Below are 19,110 nucleotides of genomic sequence, written 5' to 3'. Positions count from 1 at the left end.
AATGAAGAACTATATAAAGATTGTTTCACTTATATCTTTGGAGCGCTCTATGCTTAGATTTGCAGAGCATGATACAAATACAACTTTCTGTCCTTTCATCTGTATTTGTATTTATAAGAAGCACATCACAACTTCATCCTCAAAGGATTTTGACCTTTAAAATGATCCGTGTTGCATCAGTTGATAAATGAAAGAACTTAGCCAATTCTATAAAGACAGTTTATTGGTAGTAAACCAGTTGTAATTTATTAGCAAAATAAGCTTACAGTTTCCCATGATGATAAATTTAATCCATGAATGTGAAATGTGCCCTCCAGTGAAGATGTTTGAATGCTTGACAAGCCCAAAGAGCATCTCCATAGGAGGCAAGCATGTATAAACGTTTAGGATAAATAATGTTGAGTGAGTGTTGCATGCCCGTCCACGTATTCTTCTGGGACAAGTAATGATGAGTGAGTGTTTTCGGTCGAGAGGTCCATCTGTTAAGGACCAACGCTTCTAAACAAAGCAAGGTACTAAAAAAGAAACTGCATGTGGTTCTTCGGTGTCCTGAACCACTGATAACTGTTAGTTTGAAAAATATAAAGCATCTTTATTTTCTTTTATCAGCATCTGTGTCAATTTTCTTGCTGCTTTGTTTATATAGGGCGGCTTAACAGCTGGATGGGGACAATTCCTCCCGCAAATGGTATTTTCATAGAGAAAATCTATTTTCAGCATGGATTGGTGGTTGTACAATTCCAGCCATCATTGTGACTATGACACCATTGTTCGGCATGTGCAGCTCAGTTACCAGACCCTGACGCAATATCAGACCAAAATGTCTCATTTTTTGGTCCCGTTTTTGAGAAATTACATCCAAAGAGTCTCTAAAATTCATACCCATTTCAGAGCTGGTTTCTTCCATATCCGCTTTCAGACCAAAACAGGTCCAGCTCACATAAGGGTGTACCCCATCCTCCTCCCAGGAATGTGAAAGAAGTGCAAGTGTGCTGAGACTAATACAGCAGAGCCATTAATGCCAGTATGGAGGCTTTCTTCACTTGTCCTTATGCACATTCATTGCTAGCCTGGGCCACAGTGCTCTCGCGGTTGACCTAATAGAGAGCTTGCCAGCAGGTTAATTAATTCATTACCAAACAGACACCAGTCTGGGTGACGTGGTGGATATGGTTACCAAGCGGGTGTTGAAGGGATAAATGGAAACTGGGATTTGAGACGACATGGACCTTGGGTTTTGTTTTTCACTCCCCAGTTCCTGATTTAACTGAATCACAAGGCGAGATGAAAATGACAATTTACTCACAAAGTTATGGGTATTTACTTTATTGATTTTGAACTCAAATTCACAGTATAAGAAATGATCTCCGTGCAACTGTATTGTGTATCTGAAAATGGGATCATCACGAAGAAGCTTGGCAATTAACCTGAGTGTGTACTCAATGGATGAATATGTGTCATTTTATTTAGGGTGTAGCTTCTCATTTGAAAAAGCAATGATAAATGCTGGAATTCAACTGCAAAATGTCGCTGAAAATCGCAATGTGTCCACGTTTACATTTACCAACATTGAGTGTGTACCTGTTGGGCCATTTGCCTGCTCGATGGTTGTTTCAATGCGTCCGATTCCCAAAGATCTGGTTGAAAAAGCTGTTGTTGAGAATGATGTATTATTCAATAAGTGACACAGGCGCGGCGTACTCGGAAAAAAATCCGAGTGCTCCTATGAGAAGTCGAACCTAAGACCTTCCGATTACTAGTTCGGATGCTCTACCACTGAGCCACAGACTCGTGGGAGCTAATTAAGCCCATTACACTAGGTTCATATGACAAACTTCCTGCCTACTGCTAGGATTGGAATCAGGCGCGTAGGAGGGGGGGTTCGAGGGGTTCGAACGAACCCCCTTTGAAGATCAATAATGGCGGAAGAGAAAACTGAGCACAATGAGGAGGTTGAACAACTACATGAGGTGTACCATGCGAGAGAGTAGAATGTCCGCCCTGGTTCTAATGCATATCAAATATGATATGCCTGTCAATCTTGACGAGATAGTCAATTTGTCCGAAGGCCTACACCTGAGAATGATGCAGTTTACCAGCTTGGTGTATGACTATCAGCAGATCGAATAGCTATCAGAACTTGACAGGGCGCGGAATGTACATTGGACTTTCTTGTTTAAGTTGAAACAATTGTGCCGTAGAAATGATGTATATAGCTTAAAAAGCTGCTGTAAAACAAATTTGTGATTTGCCTAAAATGGGTCTCAAAATACAGGAAATGAGGTTTCTGGGAACCTAGATTTTCAAACATTTTCGGGGGGGCATGCCCCCGGACCCCCCTAGTAACAGCGCCTCCGGCGCTCAGCAATATTTGGGGCTCAACGAACACACTTATCTAACCCTTACCTACGCGCCTGGGAATGTCATGTGTGGCATATGCGCAAAGGAATAAATGTGCAGATGGAGTATTCCATCACATTTATTCCAAAGCTGTTATTGTTTCAGCTGCTTATATAATATGCAGTGCATGGAGTACCTATACACATCGGTGTATCACATTTGCAGACTGCAGACCGCAGACTGCAGACCAAAGACTGCAGATCAAAGACTGCAGACTGCAGACTGCAGACCAAAGACTGTTAATTGTGAAATAATACACATTGAAACATAAGAATAAAGGTGACGTCATCATCAATAAAGCAACGTCAAAACAAAATTGGAAATCGACGAGGTTGATTTTTCCCGCGTAAAGTCACAACAGCCTCGTTCCCAAGTTGTCTTTGGCTGTAAAGGTTCATAAGGAATGGCTTCGGCGGATTCAAAGTACAATTCTTTCTTTTTCTTCTTCATAGGTTATCGTTGTATGATAATAACAAGTAGCCGACTAATACTTGTCTATTAAGGAATTCTTAAGCTTCAGCAAAGAAAGTTCGGAATGCGGTGGGATATTGACATCCGATTTGTTTGAGCAGTTTGTCTGTGGAATGTTAGAATATACCAGAAATGCACCAAACCCTGGAATACCGGAAATAAATCGTCGGCCGTATTTGTGATGTTGAAGGAATCTAAAGGCTGGTTTCCATATGATCACGGATCGCAGATCGCAGATCGCAGTAAGGTCTGCGATCGTCTGCGATCATATGGAAACCAGCCTTTAGATAGAACATGGTTCTATCTTCTGCGATCGCAGACGATCGCAGAAGTAGTTTCCATATGATCGCAGACCTTATTGCGATCCGCCATCATACGGAAACCAACCTTAAATACTGCGAACGAGAAACCATGTGTAATAGATGCTATCCGCTCGATCGGCAATTAATAATATGAACACCGCTCGCAGAACCATTTCGTGTTAACACGCACCGAACCAATGTTTTTTCGCGAAGGAAATAACATCATGTAAAGGCTCTAGTGGGTAGTTTTAGTATAATTCTTGAAGTGATGCTGGTTACTTAATGAATAATGCGCGTATTTAGTGTGAAAACCAAAATCTTAGAGATTTATTAAGCTTATATCTCGCCCCTAAATAAATTATTGTGGTGGTCTGCGAATTTTTGAAAGTATACAGCGTTATAGGGTTATTATTTTACAGTCTGCAGTCTGCAGTCTGCGGTCTGCAGTCTGCAGTCGGCAGTCTGCAGTCTGCGGTCTGCAGTCTGCAGTCTGCAGTCTGCGGTCTGCAGTCTGCAGTCTGCAGTCTGCAGTCAGTGCAGTCTGCAAATGTCATACACCGTATACACATTGGGGATCCATCCATGATAGAAGTAGAGGACAAGACAGAATTTGAGAAGCCGTCAGACATTGGAGATCTGTTTTGGGCTTGTGGTCTGACATTGTCACTGGCAGTAATTAAGATCTGCTAGTGAGTAATTACGCCCCTTTAGCTTTAAACAGTTTCAACATTTGGTTCAACATCCGTTCAACTAAATGTTGGGGGCGTTTGAACAGGTCGTTCAACATTGTTAAAACCGTGTTGAATTAAATTTAAATTGGTTAAAACTTTCATTCGACATCCATACAACATTTCCTTTGTTCTCGAAAATTTTGAATGGTGTTGAAGCCGTTTGAACACTCCGTTAAACATTCGTCCAACATTTGCTCAACATCCGTTCAACTTTTGTTGAACGAATGTTGGTCAAAAGTAAGCCTTACTTTGCTTGAAATTGTTTAAAAAATAACGGTTATAAATGAGATGGATTTATCAGAAATTTAATCGGTACGCAATATTTTTTTGAATACAGGGCCGTTTCAGTTTTTTAACGTTTTACTGGCGAAGCTACGGGTTCAGTTATTATGCCAAAATGCGAGAAATCCATTTTATAGCCTTTTTTCTTATTTGCCCTAGGAATAAAATAAGGCGGCCCCGCAGAAATGTTTACAGATTTAGGAAAGTTTTACAATACAATTGTAAAACGCAGTTAATGGAACGTGACGCCCCTAGCCCCGGGGGGCATCTCTACGTACTGTACTTTAGACTTATCACTGTATCATTGTCACGTTGGTCAATAGTCACATTGTAATATGTTGCGACATTGTCTGGAGACAAGTTAGTTCGCTTTTTCTATATGGCTAAACCAGTGAATGGTGCATTCATCTCTGGTTTGCTATGATATAAAGTCTATCATAAGCATAGTACAACCCTGGCCATTGGCCCTGACATTGAACGCTGTCTAGCTTTAAATGTGTGATAGAAGGTTCTAAGTCACACTTGGTTACGACATGGTTTTATCTACTGTTACGCTGTAAAAAATGTAACGACGTGGTTTTATCCACTGTTACGCTGTACAAATCTAACAAAAAAGCATGCAGAAGGCAACTATGCAACGTGACCTTTGGATGCTCTTACCAGGCCCAACAATTGGAGAATTTGTCGCAAAGTAAGGCCCCTGAAAGTTTTCTTTGGCGTGCCGTTTAATACTCGCACGTGCCACGCGTTCGAGTTTTTCTGGCCTGAACGGATGTTCTACGAAGAGACACAAGTCAGTGGTAGCGAAGCTTTTCATTGGCTGTTTATCGTGAGCAGAATGTATTCCATTTTGTCTCATTTCGCCATGCCATCTTCACCACTGACACTACACCGCTCCGTCACGCTCAGAAGACCTTCCACCAGCAGCATGGCCTCAGTTGGTCGTAACCATCTGTCGGCATCGCGCTCTTCACGGACGCTCTTGCAGGACCATTTGACTCGTACCCACACGAAGACTGTAAAGGCACCAAACATCTTGAAGCTGCCCGGTCAGGCCCGCCGCTTGGGATGGATTCGTCAGCTCCGTCACTCCTCTTCTTTACCGTTACAGCCGCCGTTCTTCGCTCTACTTCGACTACTTCCATCAGGTTACAATGCTCGCACCTCTTGATCCCAACCGAAGTGGAAAATGAGGTTGATTGTTGGTTATGTTTGACATGTTTATAGCATTACTATCAGCTTACCATCACACACAGTCTAGACATTCTCACACATAAGGCCCTAATGTCATATATTTCAGTTGTCTTGTAGTTATCAACTGGGTTCTTTGCCATGCACAACCTTTCTCCCTGAAACCATATTTTGTTCTCGATCCTATGTGCTTTGGGTTCATAAAATCCTGGCCAAGTTTAGATGTTGTAGGTTGGAGTGAATCCCGGGTTGGAGTGATTTCGGCCTGGGTTGATTTGTGTTTCCCTTTGTTTCAGATGTAAATTACCCAACCTTAACAAGGGAAAGTGCAGATCGGCCTGGGTTGGGGTCGTTTTGGCCGGGATTCGTTTTAACTTACAACATAGATACCTTAAGTGTTAATTCATCAATGTGTCCCGTGCATGTGCTGGCACCTCACCATAGCGGTGTACTTGACATTTGCTGAAGGGATGCCCGTTTATTTAACAGCATTCATTTATTTACATCTCAACATATCCAGAAACATTTGTAGTCCTATCATTTTATCACTTATTCCACTGTATCCCTCCAAGTATCTATTTTAGTGGGTTGTTTGTTTTACATGGTTTCATGAAGTCGTGCTCATATGGGTCTAGTTCTCCCATCCCTTGTTACTTTATTCTCTGTATTTGCCTGTTACTTGACATAAATATGTGTTCTTCTGAATCCCTTCATGGCGCTGAAACCAATTATTGTGGACTTGCACTCCTTTTAGGCATCCTACTTAGGAGCAGTTACCACATTTAGATATTTGTAGGAGCAGCAGTTGTCGAGTTTATCCCCTCGGGATTACCATGAAAGCAAGCTCAACTCTGCCTTCCCGTCTTGTAATTGGCCATCAGTTCTGTCCTTTTGTAATGGTTCCTGTCCATACACATCGTTTTGCACTTCCAATATTTGGTTTTCTTTTTACATTACCACCTTGTGCATAGGTTTACATGTACTTGCAACACCCTGCTGGTGAGATATTGTGGCTGTTTTTTGTCCCTTTCCTTTAGTCGCATTATTCAATCACTATATCCATACTAGTCATTATCCTGATCCGTCACTTATTAGTTATATTCAATGCTGGATTGGGTCATTACCATCCATCCCCTAGTTCTAGTGCATGGGTGTGGCATTTTGTTTGTCTTGAAACCCCTTTTTAGACTAATTCGTTGTTTGCCTCTTTCGTTATTTACATGCCTGATCTTGCACCACCATATCTCCTTTTCTGCTGCCGAGGTTCTATGCTCCAAGTGATCCAGTGGCTGTTTTTTGGCTTGTCTTCAGCTTTCTCCTGCTCAATAGGATGTTTTCAGTGCCACCAGGATCTTAGATGTCCAAGTGTCACCACCATTGGCTCCTCAAGGGAACCATCAGCACTCCAGGGCCACCTCCTTCATATATTATGGACTTTGCTTTTGTCATCACCGTAGTAACTACCGCTACTTTTATTTTGTCTTGGTACTTGATTGCCCCTTTCTCCAGGGGTTGTGTATCTGCATTTCTGGGAGAGTACGTTCCCTATTTTTTCCCCACTGGGTTTTTTAGGGTTTTCGTATCAGGCAGATGCACCTCAAATCAGTACCAACCCATTACAGGCTCACACAACCTCGGACCTTCTTGTCAGTCATATTTCAGATTGTTTACTTTTCTTTTTTCTGAGTACATTTTGTGCGTTTTACAAGTTCATTTTCAAGAAACTTTCCACCAATTTTGTTCCTTGGTTGTCTGTGAGCTATGTGCATGGGAATAAACATATCTATTTGCCATTTATTTTTATATTCTGCTTGAATTGGCGACACTGTTTAACTCTCTTTATTGTATCGAACCTACCCACATGTTGGGGCTACAACAGTGTCTTTATATTCTTATTATACTTCTTATTTTTATCACAAATGCAAGACTGGCTAGCCATCCCTTAGCCTGCAAGTTTAATTTTTGGTGTGGATTTTCTTTGCTTGGGGGGATACCCGCTTTGCGTGTATCTGTGGCGGTTAAGTCTGCGTAGCGACTTCCCCAAGCTAAGTTCTCTAGTTCATTTCAATGACTTTTGGTAATATTGACCTGCCAATACTCCGGTCCGACCCAGCAGCGCTGGAGAGATAGGTGAGGCATGATAGGTCATTCAGTTAATTAGGTTTGCGCGTTGCTGGCCTAGATGGCAGCTCGTAGCGCTCTAGTTTTGCGACCTGCCAATACTCTTCTTGGAGTGGCGCTGCTGGCCTAGCTGTGCTGCTGTTGCAGTGCGTTGTTGTGTTTTGTTGTTGTTGGCCTAGGTGCAGCTGGAAGTGCCAGAGAAGTGAGGCCTTAAAATGGTCACGCAATAGAAGTCGCCAGTCACGCCAATCGCCGAGCGGTGTCCCCCAAATTAATGCCAAACGTGTCTAGTGGTCCTTACTTTAGTTTATTACTCTACGTTTCATTAAAGCTTGTGTGTTTGGATATATTAAACGGAACAGTGACATTAATAATTACAATGTCTACTGTAAACTAGCGATATAATTTCATTTCTACATCTTTTAGAGAAATTCAAGAAAATATGTTGCCTGGTTTACCCATCAACTAAAATGACTGAAACACTTTCAATCATTTTATTCATAGTATCAAGTTACCATATTATATGCATTCAAGTTGAGAGGGATAGGAAACCCTTTCGGGTTTTTACAAGATCCCCCAAATTAATTAACAGTAATTCTGTTTACAAATCAGGTAAGCGGAAGTTACTAAACACATATGCTGTATATAACAAAAGTTTTTTAAGTAAACTTTATCTATATTCATTGATTTTTTAAAGATATAGCTTAGTTTTCTTCTTTATACTGTGATTTGAGCTGTTTTAAATACTCAGGAATGGAATTTGATTTGCACCTTTATATTTTGATTTGCACCTTTATATTGAATTGAAAAAGAACCATAGTTTGTTCTATAAGACTGTCTACTTCATTGACCGTTTAATTTATTTACAAATGATAAAACAAAAAGCCACATATTTTTGTAAAGTCGAGTAAATGTTTTAACTTTGGTGTAAGTCTTAAAAATGGTGTCTTACATTTGGCACTTTTCACAGCTGGTTCTGAGCACAAAATTGGAGTTTGTGGTGCCAACAGACATCTGATGTTACCATGGCAACAATGAAGTAAGAACCTTAATAAAAGTCGTTTTGGAACATCCCCCCTGAAGACCTATTTGTGTGCCAAATTTGAGAGGGGGGTAAGACATTTTCATTTCCCACTTTATTTGATTTTTACAGAGAAGGGTTCTTAAATCTAAAGTTAGGTTGGGAGCACTGGTACTGATGAAAGACCTTAAAGACGGATATGTTTAGTTCGATAACGCGTAACTGAACTGCCTGAATCGCCGTATTGAATAGCTAGCTAGTTCAGCAGCTCAACAGTGACTTGCGAACGAAAATGTAAGGTGAGTAAAAGTAGAACATATTTTTCCCATGAGTTAATTACAAATTGTTTATTCGTTACATTATGTAACCGTCAAACAGTCCGATAAATAGCCTACACGACCTACACGTAGGCTAGGGGGAGTTAACGAAATAACTTTTACCGTTCAACTGACAAACAACAGATGTTGTAAAAACGTTTTTAAATTTTTACACGAGTTAAACTTTATGAAAGCCTGGTTCACACTTGCGACATAACGACATAATCGCTTATGTCGGTAATGTGAACACTAACATAAAGACATAAGGTTCGGTGAAAAGAATACTTGAAAAATGGCGAAACAAACACTTGTTGCCTTTGAGAGAATTTAATTTGTTTCTGCGACGAAGGCGTCTTCGACGACAACAAAGGGAAAAAATTGCTAGAAGAAAAGAATGGGTACGTCCAGTGTTTCAGGAAGAAGCTAGAAGAGCATCTACATGTCTTTTATCATACAATATTGGATAAGTTCGAACCGCTTCAGCAAGTTCTTCTTCATCTACACGAGCCGCACCAGGGTTGCTCCGTCATATCTTCCAACTCCTCAGTAGCCTCCATATTGAAAATAGTGCTGGTGGCGAACTGGGTTCGACAATTTTTGCCGCTCTCTGATTGGTGGTTTGTTGTGTCGTTATGTCGAACTTGTTCACACTTGTTTGACAGCAACATAACGACATAACGACATGGACATAACGACATAAAGAAGAGGTCAGTTTTTTCCTTATGTCGTTATGTCGATGTCGTTATGTTGCCAATATGTCATTATGTTTACATGTTCACACTGCTAACATAACGACATAACGTCCTTCTTATGTCGTTATGTTTATGTCGTTATGTCGCAGCTGATGTCGCAAGTGTGAACCAGGCTTAAAACGATTACCCAGGACAAAGCTTTCGTGTGTGGAAAGCTGCCAACAAAATCTATGTTGAATGTTCCATTCCTTGTATCTAAAGAAAATAACATTTGATCAGTATCATTGTGAGAGAATTGATGACGAAAGAAGTGAGTCAATTCATGTTTTTTTTTGTAACATTTTTCCAACTAGACAATGACATAAGTAATAAGTCCCAAGCACCATCGTTGACAATTTTATCATTTAACAATTTTCAATATCGACAGGGGCGTAGCCAGGATTTCTAGGAGGGGTGGGGGGGTTCCAAATTGGTTCCAACGAAAACGGTTGGTCTAAAATCCTCACATTACGTACGTACAAGACTTTGGCGTTTACGCTACGCAAACAAAAGACGCCTTGGTTGCCGTTGAGCGAACGTGTTTATCACTTCCTCGATATTTATTTCTCGGTGGTAATTGATGTTGATCAACGCCAGCCCAGACATTTTTAGATAAAACTAGTGAGCAGCACGTCTGCGAACTCTTACAGTTGTAAAACGATTTATTTTCTCCTACGCGTTTCGTGTGACTACCGCACACTTCGTGAGTTTTACAATACAACATAAGTGACCTGTATATATACCTACATAAAAGACTAAAATAAATTTTACATTACGTAAAACCGCACCCACGCTAGTGGATTTACATGTAGGAAACAGGCGAAAAGGTGTGCAAGATGTGACATATTATGTGCGTGACATAATTTTGGGGCCCACAGTTTTAGCTAAAACTGTGGGTCTTTTATGTTGGTATATATACAGGTCACTTATGTTGTATTGTAAAACTCACTGACGAAGTGTGCGTTAGTCGCACGAACGCGTAGGGGAAAATAAATCGTTTTACAACTGTAAGAGTTCGCAGACGTGCTGCTCACTAGTTTTATCTAAAAAGTTTTTGCTCGTGTCTCCGAAAATGCAAGTGAAACGCATTACATAGATACCACAATGACGTTCACTGTACTTATTGTAAGCATAGAACAAAACGAAGAATTTCAGGAATTGAGAGTCCATTACACTGTTGCTGGGATAAAATCACTGTTAAAAATAGGAGAGGGGGGTTCCAGAACCCCTGGAACCCTCCCCTGGCTACGCCCCTGATCGATGACGCGATTCGATTCATGCAAGTCCAAAGGCTACTTTTCAACGTCGTTCACGCTATTTAACATGTTGCTGCACGTTCTTAAGAAGTGAGTCAACTCTTGTTTTTTTGCGCGGGATGAGTTTACTCGTTGCATGAGTCAAGTTCGAGCGCGAGTCAAGTTCGAGTCAGGTTTCGTTTCTTCTGTTTTCTTTTTCCTTTTGCTTCGTTTTTAACTTGGCCGTGATTGTGATTTTTGCTTTCATAATGATCTGCCAAATGATGTTTGAAGCATTAAACATGATCGAGATATTATTGTCAACGCGATCGCGAGAATTCATTGTTGGTACTATGAAATGAACCCCAGTCTTCATTCATTCTCGCCATATATAATTTTCATGAAAGGGTTTGTCCAATGTTGCTGGTGACTAAAGCTTCAGTCACTATCTCTTGTGAAACCCACGTGTTAGGAAATTAAAAATTCCCATGGCCGTCTACATTTTTCCCGCGGAGGGTAAGGAGTCTATTCTATGTTATCCTGGCTTTCCTGTGGACGCAACAAGCTAGACTGGCAAGATTTCCGGACAGCCCCATACAGGGAATCTTGAAGTGAAATCATTTTACTCCGCTTACTAAACGTTGTAAAACGAACCAAAACTCAGAAATGGAATAAAAGGATTGATTGTTCTCTAAAGAGGTGGGTATTCATTTGTTTTTGTTGACAAAACCACCTTTGCAGGTTTGCTGCTTTGCTGTTTTTTTTTTTGCAGTGTTGACACGTCATTTGCCTTAAGCTTAATAATATTGCTAACTGCAGAGCAATCTTTTGAACTCAGTTTTACGGTCCATGTTCATTATTTCCCTTGGAGTTTTATTTCTTATTTTCTAATCTCGTCCCATTTTACTTCAAACAAACGCCTCGCAACACTGTATCGTTGGCATAAACTCCGACAAATTCTTCTTGCACACAAAGGTAGAGAGTAAGATGTGTGAGTATTTTTCACTGAAAGTCTTTTTTAACAAATGTCACAGTTTTTCCATTTATTACTCCAGGATCTGTTTAAAGTTTCTTTTATCCTTAGCCCAGCATTTTCTCTGAGATTTTTACGCACGGCTCTTTTGATACTGAGCAAAATTTAACTCAGTAGAGAGTGAGTAAGTAATTATTGAGCAATGAAGTACTTTAAGTAATATAATCTTGTTACAAAGGAATAGTAATGCACTGTTATTGTACATATACATATATGAAAAAAGTATTGTAAGCGATTTCAGTAGTTATGAAATGAACTGCATGTAAAGTATGAAGCGTAAGGATGCATTGATGTTTTTGAATAAAACTGAAAAACAGATGGACACAAAATTTGTTGCTGCACGATGTTAATTAAATAGAGCTAGGGATTCAATTCCGTTCAATGTTCAACGTCGATCGCGCGATTTAACGTGTTGCTACATGTACACGTTGATAAAACAGGTTAGAGCAAGGGGCTCAATTCCCTTCAACAACGTGCAAGTCCGAAGGCTATCTTTTCAACGTCGATCACGCAATTCAGCCTTCGAAAACTGCGACTAACATACTCAACTAACATCGCATCTTACAAACACCAACTGACTGCCTCAGAATATTTAGTGCTGTTGAATGGTTTAATCAGGGATTGAATATTGCCAATGGAAATTATGTATGTCGCGTCTCACAGTAAAGAGTTGATCGGTGTGAAAATAACTCGTTCAGAGTTTCAGACCTCTAAACCACCCCCCCCCCCCCCTCCCCCTCCAGGGTTCAATGATTGCCTCATGATTTCCAAACTTCTCATAATCACGATGGAGCTGGATTGAATAGGATTGGTTAACTTACCGCCACGGGGGTTATTTGCGATCACTTTCCGGCTGGCCACATTTGTTTGCCATAAAAGTTGTAACCTCGAAACCTTAGCCTGCTTAAAAGTAATATTCAGCTTTCAAACAACCAGGACAGACGTTTCACCATATCTTTGAGAAGAATGTCCGCAACAGAAAAGGTACATATAACGGGTCTATAACACTTTGGGTCGGTTATTAAAAAACAGTTTAGACGGTGTTTAACAAAACGGCAACGTTCTAAGCCGTTTTCAATTTTGCCAACTATCATATCTAAACATTGTCTACTGCCGACGGTAACAAGAAGGTTAAAAAACTATTTATCTACTTAAGATAAACCACTTTTTAACAGATTTGGAGGTCCACTGATTGTCTTAAGCCGCGGCATAAGTTACACTGTTTACTAAACAGTCTAACTGACTCTTTGTGTTTTTAAAAGTTCTCCTAATGTTCAATGCTATTCGATGTATGCTCCCACAGATTGTGCTCCGGGATGAAATCTCGCCGCAAACGGTGGAAGAACATTCCAAAACAACCGACTTCAAAGGTAAATAAAATAGTTTTCAGAAGATGAGCTGCGTGCTTTAATTATCATTTAATGGCTCAGTCATTTCCAAGCCGCGTGACCAATCCACCAGGCATTCTTTGAATATTTGTCATTTTGTTGATCCTCGTGGTGGGGTTTTTTTTTCATCAAATGTCCCCATTCTCCCCGCTGAGGGTGGGTGGGGGATTGTCTCATTGGCAATTGACTGAACTATAAGTGGTTACACGAGTTTCATTTATGCTCACAGTATCGATATGGTATCGGTATCACATCGTTTTTGTGTATGATCAAGGCAAAATGTTAATTAAGCGTCCGAAACCTCATCCATGATTAAAGCCTTTACCGTTAAGCATAGTATTCGTTTGATTTTCTTGAGTGGTTTTATAACTGATCACATGTCAAAATGGCGGCAAAATCACTCGTATCATTTACTTCCCTGTACATGTTTTTGTTCTCATCAGATCCGCCGCCAAAGTCATCCAAAGTCCCAACAATGATGCCTGCGGCATTTTTGATGTTGGAAAAGATAAAGAGGCCAGATAACACAGGTTGCCTTTCAGCCGTTAGCTATTGGGAAGATAATACCACGTGGGAAGGTTGAACCACAATTTGAATAAGATAAATTTTCGCTGCCTTAGAAGACCGAATTGATTAATAGTTAATTTACGAATTTTTAGAGAAAATGCTCTAGTTATTCTCTAGTTGTTTCTTAAAATTGGAACAGGCATGAAATCAAATACCGACACGTACGCGTGCTAAGTCATAAGGACACCACGATAATCGACGAAAGAAATAAAATTAAATTATCACTGTACTCGTCTGTTGTGTATGAGGACATCTGAGCTATATGCTGATGTTTTATATGTGACAAAATGGTGGAAGAAATGCGCGCACTTACTTACAGTCCTGCTTAATTGTTATAGTATCACATTATCAGCTGTGGAAGTCTTTTAGGCATGAGCTTGATCAAAGCTAACCTGTTAGTGTAACGACAGCAAACAACGATTAGATATCGTGTCCTTGATGAAAAGCCTGAGTTACGGATGGCAAAAGCATAATTGAATAAGAACACTTAATTTCCAGAAAAATTCTAGTACTTTCAAGTAAAACAAGTCTCCTAGTAAACTAGCCCTTGTTTAGAGCCAACATCTGCGATGTCCAAATCAGTTTGTCACACACTGTCATACCTAACAAACTGGAATCACTAACCCACCTCAGGGTTGAGGGTGCAGGGCACATTCTTCTGCTAATCACCATTGATTCAGTTTTCCCGGATGTGCGATAAGGCGGCTAATAAGACAAGAAGCATACAACTTATCAGCAAGTCCATGTTAAGATGAGATATTGTTTTGTTTCCAATCCTTGTTACCCAGCAGATCGTAATGTCACCAACGTATATTTGTTTATTTTTATTTTCAAACAATGAACAGTGTAAAACTCGCGTTTTGATTGGTGTAGCGGAGTTTGTAATGAGAGTGCACACGCACGAATGACGTCTTCGAGTAGTGTGACCAGAGCTCGTGAGGTGTTGAGGTCAGTAAGAATTTACTAAGCCAGGATTCGTACTAATAGGTAGCGGATTATTTCCGGTCCGTTCGTAAATCTGCCCCAATTATCGCTTTGCCCTCGTTTTAAACACAAACAGGCGTCATTTGCAGTATTGTTATGAAGTGGAATTTCATTATTTAGTAATTTAGAGAGTTGAGTTATTTTAGTTGCATGACTTAAGAACTTGTGACCGTCATGTTAATCTGATGCTTCAAGGTCTAGGTTATCCTTCGCGTAAGTTCATGCACATTCTAGTTCAAGAATTTGTTAGTTCAAGAAATATATTGTCTCGTACCTTGTATTTTTTGCCTCATTTCGTTTCTTAGAATAATGAAAGGAAGTCAATTCACGGAACCAATGTCCTCCAGAATACGGAACTGCATCCAGTGTTGTCACCGATGACCTATCCTAAGCTAGTAAGCTTTAGAGACTTAACTTTTTTATATTGGCTTTAATCCTTATTTGACCCACAAATGACCTGTGATGTTAAAAAAAAAGAGACCCCGACCCCGCGTTTTACTGACACCCAGAATATAATTAGCGCCGCTGACGATAAGGTTTGTAATCCACGCTCGTAACTATCACGAGAATTTCTGGTATTTGTCAGATTGCTGTTAATGTTATCTCACGGTATTGTCAACAGCTAATAAAATCGATCGATAACTAACTGCTCAACGATCTTGAACTTCCAGCAGGTAATCTGCCATTCAATTCAAAGTTCATGCTACATCGACCCAAGCATCCCGCGTAACGCTGTAAAAAGCGTCTTGTTGTAACATTTTTCCAACTAGACAATGATATCTTTCTACACTTCGTAACTAGTAATAAGTCACACGAAATCAAGCAAAATAAATGCGTTGTGAATATTTTCAATCGCTGACAATTTTATAGTTAAACAATTTTAAAAATCGATCACGCGATTCAGTCTTCGATAACTGCGACTGACACTCACTTAACTAACATCTTACAAAACACCGACTGACTGGCACAGAATATTTCGTGCTGTTGAATTGTTAAATCAGGGATTGAACATCGCCATTGCAAATTATATATGTCGCGTAATTACTGAAGAGTTGATAATGATCGGCTCATTTTACAAAGTCCCATGATGACGATGACTCCTGGATTAGATTGAATTGGGTAACGCTATTTTTACACGGGGTTTATTGGTGATCACTTCTAGTCCTGGCCGTAAATCACGCAGTCGGTTTTTGACAATCCGTAAAAGTTGTAACCTCGAAAGAACGCCGAACATCGATTTTCTTGGCCTGCTTCAAAGTAGTATTCACCTTTCAAACAGCCAGGACAGACGTTTTCACCAAACCTTTGAGCAAGAATGTCTGCAACACACGAGGTACAATAACATCTAGCTTGTTAATATAAATCTCCTTTTTTAAAAATAACAGTTTCTAACTAGGTTCTACTAGTGTTGATATCTTGTCAATGCTATTCGATATATGTTCACGCAGATTGTGCTCCAGGACGAAAACTCGCTGCAAACAGTGAAAGAACATTCCAAAAAAACCGACTTCAAAGGTAATTAAATAAAATAGTTATCAGAAGATGAGCTGAAAAACTACATGGTTACATTGTAACTCTTCATTTAATGGCTCAGTCATTTCCAAGGCGCGTGACCAATTCCCCGGGAATTCTTTGGATACTTGTAGTTGTGTTGATCCTCATGGTGCATGGTGGGGTATTTGTCATCAGAGGTCTACAAATGTCCCCATTCTCCCCGGTGAGGGTGGGTGGGGGTTTCTCTCATTGGCAATTGGCTCATTGAGCTATAAGTGGTTACACGAGTTTCATTTACGCGCATAGTATCGATGTGGTATCGGTATCACATCGTTTTTGTGGATGATTAAACTTTTTCCAAGAAGGAGGAAGAATGTTAATTAAGCGTCCAAAAACTAATCCATTAAAGCCTTTACCGTTAAGTATAATATTCGCTCGATTTTCTTGACTTCTTTTATAACTGATGGCATATCAAAATGGTGGCAAAATCACTCGTCTCATTCACTTTCCCTGTACATGTTTTTGTTCTCATCAGATCCGCTGCCAAAGTCATCCGGCAAAGTCCCAGCAATGTTGCCTGCGGCATTTTTGATGTTGGAAAAGATAAAGAGGCCAGATAACACAGGTTCAACCTCGTTCCCAGGGTCTCTCTTCTTCCCGCCCCAGCGAGAGAGAGAGAGAGACCCTGGGTGAAGCTGGTCACGTGGCACCCAAAATCTGGGTGCTTGACACAATTAGCCGTTAGGGAGGGGTAGTAAAGTATGCAGTTGTTGCTTTCTCAGAAAGACGGAGAAGCCAGCTACGAACTTTACGACAACAAGCGATTTTACGATCAAGCATTTCTACATCGCACACTCACTTGAGACCTGGAAGAGGTTCACGTTTTTTCCACTCAGTTAGAGTGTTGTTAATCCAAAAGAATTATTTTAAAAACAGTCGTTTCGGGACGCCAGAGGGAAACCGACAGACTATGGGGGACGCTTGAGTCAAAACCTAAACAGGCATGGTGATTAGAACAGAAGTATCGCTGGCTTTACGCCTTTTAACAGAGCTCCAAATGGGGTGAAATGGGAAAGAAGATCAATTTTAGTATTGCCGAATGGAACACCAAGAATTTTCGGCAATAGAATGTGAGCAGGCGAAGTGTTCAGAAATACCAACGGACTGAAGCAAGCCGCGTGTGAATATAATTCAAAGGTACTTTTCATCTTAGTTTATTCCCTATGTCCTTGACTTTGAGACGTAGTTAAACGAAAAATGTTGAGCTCAGAGCGCTGATTGTGATCGAAAACAATGTATTTATTCACAGGAAATCGGTGACCAAATATATATTCAATATATTGTGCTTCGCGAATTACATGTAAATAAACAGAATACTGAACAAGAAGAATGTATTTGTATTTTCTTGAGTGGTGAATTATTAATAATGCTGTTACTGAAAGAATTTTTTATGAACTACATTTCATTTTATAGAGCAAAAGATGTACTTATTACCGCAGTTTAAGCTTGAATAAATGCTATTTCTGGTACAATTCAGCATGGAATCAGCTCCAACTAGTGTAGATCAGAGTTTTAGAGTTTATGATCAACCTCTGCTTCATTGACCGTTTGAAATTCGCTAGATTGTACTTAATATACGATTTTTGCAGACGGCATGAAACTGCGCCAAATCTCTCGCATTTTGCTTGCTTAAAATCGCACCCGCTTGAAAATCTCTGATCGACTCTAGCGAATAAAATAATTGAGCGAGTATACCCCGACTGGGGAGAAGTTTGTCGTGTGCTATCACGTGACCAGGTTCACCCAGGGTCTCTCTCTCTCTCTCGCTGGGGCGGGAAGAAGAGAGACCCTGGGAACGAGGTTGACACAGGTTGCCTTTCAGCCGTTAGCTATTGGGAAGATAATACCACGTGGGAAGGTTGAACCACAATTTGAATAAGATAAATTTTCGCTGCCTTAGAAGACCGAATTGATTAATAGTTAATTTACGAATTTTCAGAGAAAATGCTCTAGTTATTCTCTAGTTGTTTCTTAAAATTGGAACAGGCATGAAATCAAATACCGACACGTACGCGTGCTAAGTCATAAGGACACCACGATAATCGACGAAAGAAATAAAATTAAATTATCACTGTACTCGTCTGTTGTGTATGAGGGGATCTGAGCTATACGCTGATGTTTTATATGTGACAAAATGGTGGAAGAAATGCGCGCACTTACTTACAGTCCTGCTTAATTGTTATAGTATCACATTATCAGCTGTGGAAGTCTTTTAGGCATGAGCTTGATCAAAGCTAACCTGTTAGTGTAACGACAGCAAACAACGATTAGATATCGTGTCCTTGATGAAAAGCCTGAGTTACGGATGGCAAAAGCATAATTGAATAAGAACACTTAATTTCCAGAAAAATTCTAGTACTTTCAAGTAAAACAAGTCTCCTAGTAAACTAGCCCTTGTTTAGAGCCAACATCTGCGATGTCCAAATCAGTTTGTCACACACTGTCATACCTAACAAACTGGAATCACTAACCCACCTCAGGGTTGAGGGTGCAGGGCACATTCTTCTGCTAATCACCATTGATTCAGTTTTCCCGGATGTGCGATAAGGCGGCTAATAAGACAAGAAGCATACAACTTATCAGCAAGTCCATGTTAAGATGAGATATTGTTTTGTTTCCAATCCTTGTTACCCAGCAGATCGTAATGTCACCAACGTATATTTGTTTATTTTTATTTTCAAACAATGAACAGTGTAAAACTCGCGTTTTGATTGGTGTAGCGGAGTTTGTAATGAGAGTGCACACGCATGAATGACGTCTTCGAGTAGTGTGACCAGAGCTC

At 40.2% G+C, this 19,110-nt stretch overlaps 2 long non-coding RNA genes across 2 annotated transcripts; both read left to right on the top strand.

Moving 5' to 3' along the window:
* Positions 1 to 12,176: 12,176 nt before the first annotated feature.
* Positions 12,177 to 14,019, top strand: LOC146482350 (uncharacterized). The gene is made up of 3 exons (XR_014864107.1): positions 12,177 to 12,819; positions 13,139 to 13,205; positions 13,667 to 14,019. It is a non-coding gene; the product is annotated as an uncharacterized LOC146482350 (long non-coding RNA).
* A 1,749-nt stretch (positions 14,020 to 15,768) lies between these two features.
* Positions 15,769 to 18,404, top strand: LOC146482349 (uncharacterized). The gene is made up of 4 exons (XR_014864128.1): positions 15,769 to 16,107; positions 16,223 to 16,289; positions 16,804 to 16,893; positions 18,139 to 18,404. It is a non-coding gene; the product is annotated as an uncharacterized LOC146482349 (long non-coding RNA).
* Positions 18,405 to 19,110: the final 706 nt, after the last annotated feature.

The sequence above is a fragment of the Pavona decussata genome, unplaced genomic scaffold (assembly GCF_977016875.1).
Source record: "Pavona decussata unplaced genomic scaffold, jaPavDecu1.1 SCAFFOLD_46, whole genome shotgun sequence".
Classification (NCBI taxonomy): Eukaryota; Metazoa; Cnidaria; class Anthozoa; order Scleractinia; family Agariciidae; genus Pavona; species Pavona decussata.
The sequence above is the reverse complement of the archived record's forward strand: the minus strand, read 5'-3'. Positions and strand labels throughout refer to the sequence as shown.